The following is a 5,078-nucleotide window of genomic DNA, read 5'->3' as shown; positions in this document are numbered from 1 at the left end:
CGATGATGAATGAAAAATAAGTGAAGGAAAACTATCTAAACTTTGTTTGGGTGCAGGTGTTGAGACCATTTCCTGATGTTGTCATGAAAGCAAAACGGTAAACAATGAGACGTTTTAAGGCAAAACCGTTTCAATTGAAAAGATCTGAAAACGATGCAATATGATTGGAAAAAAGGAAGACCAAAAAGCGGCATCGCAGGTCTCTATCCTCAAAGGTATAAATCAGACAATACTTCATTTCCTACCTGCATGGAAATTCAATTACGCCATAGAGCTATAGAACATCCACACAAAAAGCCTTGAACGAATGTTCAATTATTCAGTGGAGGACAAAAGACACTTTTTTAATATGGCCACAGCCTCAGAAGAAGAAGAAGAAGAAGAAGAAGAAGAAGAAGAAGAAGAAGAAGAAGAAGAAGAAGAAGAAGAAGAAGAAGAAGAAGAAGAAGAAGAAGAAGAAGAAGAAGAAGAAGAAGAAGAAGAAGAAGAAGAAGAAGAAGAAGAAGAAGAAGGAGGAGGAGGAGGAGGAGGAGGAGGAGGAGGAGGAGGAGGAGGAGGAGGAGGAGGAGGAGGAGGAGGAGGAGGAGGAGGAGGAGGAGGAGGAGGAGGAGGAGGAGGAGGAGGAGGAGGAGGAGAAAAATGGTTCACTGACCTCCAGACATATAGAGACACAAAGGATATTCATAAATTCCTCTAGAATGGAACTGTGACGGACTTTGGAACCAACTCCAGAACAGTGAGTCTGGAAAAGTGACAAACACTGGAACAGTGTTTGTCGGTCTCCTGAACAGACTCTGGAAAAGGAACAGTGACAGACTCCGCAACAGTGACAGACTCTGGAACAGCGACAGACTCTGGATCAGTGACAGACTGTGGAACAGCGACAGACTATAGCACTGTGACAGACTCCGGACCAGTGAAAAACTCTGGAACAGCGACCGACTCCGGAACAGTGACAGACTCTAGAACAGTGACAGACTGTGGAATAACAACAGACTGTGGAATAACAACAGACTGTGGAACAGCAACACCCCGATACAGCGACAGACTCTAGAACAGTGAAACACTTCGGTACAGAAACAGACTCCAGAATAGCGACAGACAGTGGACATGCGACCTACTCTTCAACAGTGACAGACTCTGGAATAGTGACAGTGTCAATTTAATTGGTCTCTCAACCTGCCACCTGAAAGTCCCTCTCTCAAGGGGATGAGGGGGTGCAGGAAGGGGGGGGGGGGGGTGGAGAGACCAACGGGAGGAGCAGGGCAGGGAGAAGGGAAGGGCGGGGGTCTTTAAGGATGCCATGCGGCAAGGTCATCCCGGCGTTGCATCACACGGGGTCTTCTTCTCCCCTCCTGTGAAGTGCAGAGCGCCGGAGGTAACAATTAGGACTCGTCTGTCAGCGCTGGCTAATGTGTTCCTTCCGTTGTTCCAATATTTTTCATGGCCGACCGTTTAAGCCGCTTAACGCTTTCCGAGCTCATCTGTTTTTTCCAGCATATTTTTCGTATTACGTTCTTTGGCGCAAGCTGTCTTGGTAACATATGACGTTTTAGCAGCTGGCGTTGGCGAGCGATCACCAAAACGAACAGTAACTGTTTCTATGGCCTTACTTGCAGGCGCTACAAACGGCCAGCGATTCTTTTTTTCTTCCTGTGGTGAATCTCATTGTCCCGGTGCAGATGGAGAAGTCAGAGCCGCGTGTCAGGTGTCACCGGGGCGGTCCCGAGGTCCAGCGGTCACGCCGACCCACGCTTTATCAGATGTGACAGGCTTGGAACCACAAAATGGAGGTCTTTAACAGAGGCTCTTTTGTGGGGGTGCACGGGCGGGGGGTTTGTTGTGTGTGTGTGTGTGTTACGGCGAGAGGAGGGGAGGGGAGGGGGGTTCAATCTGCCCTCGCTGACTCCCGGGCTATTTCTCTCAGCGCAATCTGGCGTGCTTTTCTTTTTTGTTCTCCGTGATAACGGTGCGTGCCGGTGGTTCTGGAGGTCAAGGGCAGACGTGTAAAGGATTGTCAAAAGTGTGGGACGCCATTTTTTTGATAAACTCACTGGGCAGTGTATTACAGAGGCAGTGTATTAACCCGACGGATGTATGTGACACTCTCAATGTACAAATGGAGAGGGGAGAATACTTCTTCGAATTCAAAAGCACCAAACAGCGATTAAATTCAGTCCTTTTATGTGCCAATTTGGTCAAATGTGATATTAACCACAAGTGAGTGTAAAAGCTGAGATATATGCACACACAGGCACACACACACACACACACACACACACACACACACACACACACACACACACACACACACACACACACACACACACACACACACATACCCACATACACACATGCACACATACATACACACACGCACACACCAACAAGCGCAAACACACAAACACGAACACACACACACACTCACACACACACACACACACACACACACACACACACACACACACACACACACACACACACACACACACACACACAGAAACACACACACAAACGCACAATCATGTTCCAAGCAGAATAAGTTGAATCATGGAGGAGTTTGTGTGTTTTTATTCGCTTGGCCGCCTCTGGGACGCGTGCCTCTTCCGTGGGTGAGGGTCCTCGGGGTGTTGGGCCGAGTGTGGCGGCGAGATAAGAGAGAGGGGACATTGTCTAAGACTGTGATCCTGGTGAATCCTCCGCTGTGCCTGGGAAATCACCCGCTAATACGGCGACAATGCCGGGAATCAGCCTGAACCATTGTGGCTGCCGTCCCACCGCGTGCACACACTCACAAACACACACACACACACACACACACACACACACACTCACACACTAACTCATACAAACACACGCATACGCACACGCACAATTACACACACACTAACAAACACCAACAAAAAAACACACACACACACACACACACACACTCACACACACTCACACACACACAAACACACACATACACACACATACACAAACTCACACACTAACACACGCACACACTCACGCACACACATACACTAACACACATAAACTACCAAGAGACGCTACAAACACATTGCTGCAAAATCTTAAGATTTTGGTTCAAATAGTTCTCCAGTTCACCATTCATCTGGGTTCCCTCCTCTTTATCAATCCCATGTTTTATTGAAAAGAACAGAGATCCCAGATTTCTCAAGACTTTGAATCAAAGAAAAGACGCTCTGCTGCATCGGTTGCGTCTCCAGATTGCCATTTGAGTAATTATGTTGATTTGTTTGTTTCAGTCGTTTCTTCATACTGTTTTTCAGTCCCCTTCTCCCTTGTGACTCCCGTCCTTCATTAAAAGGCCATCCATCTCCGAACAAGGATTCCTGATTCTTCAAGGTTTTGATTCTGAGACAGAATGAGGAGGAGGCGACGATAACAAAACGTTTCGCCATCCATTCCCCCTCGTATATATCCTCTCTCCCTCATATATCCTCCCTTATCCAACGATACTTAGTGTGTCAGATGAGGTGGGAAAAAAACACATAATCTAATGTTTACCGTGCAGCTAATTTACAATAGGACCACAAGCCCCCGTCCCTTAACGGCATTGTCGGCGTGCGGCTACGCTGGAAGCGCGACTCGTGGTCATAACTCCTTCTGATTGGTGGCTGTCTGGAGCACCTGCCGCCCGTCGCCGCGGTAACATATGGAGACAGAGGTAGCGTCGTCGCCAGCGATGGCAAGGTAATTGGAATGTTCCAGCGCGACTGCCGTCGCCGCCATCGTAACTCCCTCCACCCTTTTATGGCTTTTAATGTGAGGAGGTGGAGGAGGAGGAAGAGGAGGAGGAGGAAGAAGAGTGGAGGAGGAAGAGGAGGAGGAGGAGGAAAAGGAGAAGGAGCAGGAGGAAGAGAAGAGGAGAGCAGAAGGAGGAGAAAGAGGAGAAGGAATAAGAGCAGGAGGGGGAGTAGGAGGAGGAGAAGGAAGAAGAGGAGGAGGAGGAGGAGGAGGAAGAGGAGGAGGAGGAGGAAGAAGAGGAGGAGGAGGAGGAAGAAAGGGGGAGAAGGAGGAGAAGGATAAAAGGAAGGAGGAGGAGGCAGAGCAGGAGGAAGGGGAGGAGGAGGAGAAGTAGGAAGAGAGGAGGTGAGGAGGAGGGAGACAAGTAGGAAGAGGAGAAGGGTAGGAAGAGGAGGCGGGGGACAAAATAAAGAAGAATAAGGAATAGGTGGAATTGGAGGAGAAGCAGGAGAAGAAGAGGGAGAAAGAAAAGAGGAACAAAATAAAGATTTCGATCAAATAAACAGCTTGACAGTGCTGCGATGAGACAATGTTACCAACCTGTAAACCCCTGCCTCCTGCACCTACCTCCGCCAGCGCAGGGCCAGAGAGACGAGTGATTAGCAACAATTGATCATTTGTGTTAAATGTTGCGCAGCGTTTAGCATGATTGCGTCTCCTCTGCTGCATATTTTTGCATGGCAATGAGCCGTGGTCCTGATTTGTTTTTTAATACCTTGTTTGTGCGTTATTAAGCCCTTATCATATCCCGGGAAGTATCATTCTACCTCTATAATTCACTAGTGGTCATATTTACATTTGCATTTGCTCATTCAGCAGTCTCTTAAATCAGAGTGACCTACAAGCGAGATCGAGAACACTCAGAGTGTGCAGTAGATTTTGGAGACAATAAAAGAGCTAAAACAACAATTAAAATCTGAAAGCAAGGGTTTGGGGCGCACTCGGCGGTGCTATTCAAACAACAACAGTAAACGCAATATTTATATTCATCCTGACACACATTGCTCTGCTGCAGATTGCCTTTGTGTGTTTTCCTGTTGAGTATCAAACTCATAATACTGTGTATTCTGCAGTGGTCCAATCAAGCGTGAGTTAGTTGAAGAGATCTGTTATACCTGACCATCTGTTGTCCCTCTCTCCCTTAATACAAACCACTCTCTATCAACCCATTACCGTGCTCGTTTACCCTCCCCGCCAAACAAAAAGGACCATATTGAAAAAGTTTGAAGTGCCTCCAAACATGATTGGGAGATTGAAGGATGAGGTAAGCACGTCCATGACCTATCCCATCCGCTCGCTATGAG

This window comes from Gadus chalcogrammus, chromosome 23, assembly GCF_026213295.1.
Source record: "Gadus chalcogrammus isolate NIFS_2021 chromosome 23, NIFS_Gcha_1.0, whole genome shotgun sequence".
Classification (NCBI taxonomy): domain Eukaryota; kingdom Metazoa; phylum Chordata; class Actinopteri; order Gadiformes; family Gadidae; genus Gadus; species Gadus chalcogrammus.
The sequence above is the reverse complement of the archived record's forward strand: the minus strand, read 5'-3'. Positions refer to the sequence as shown.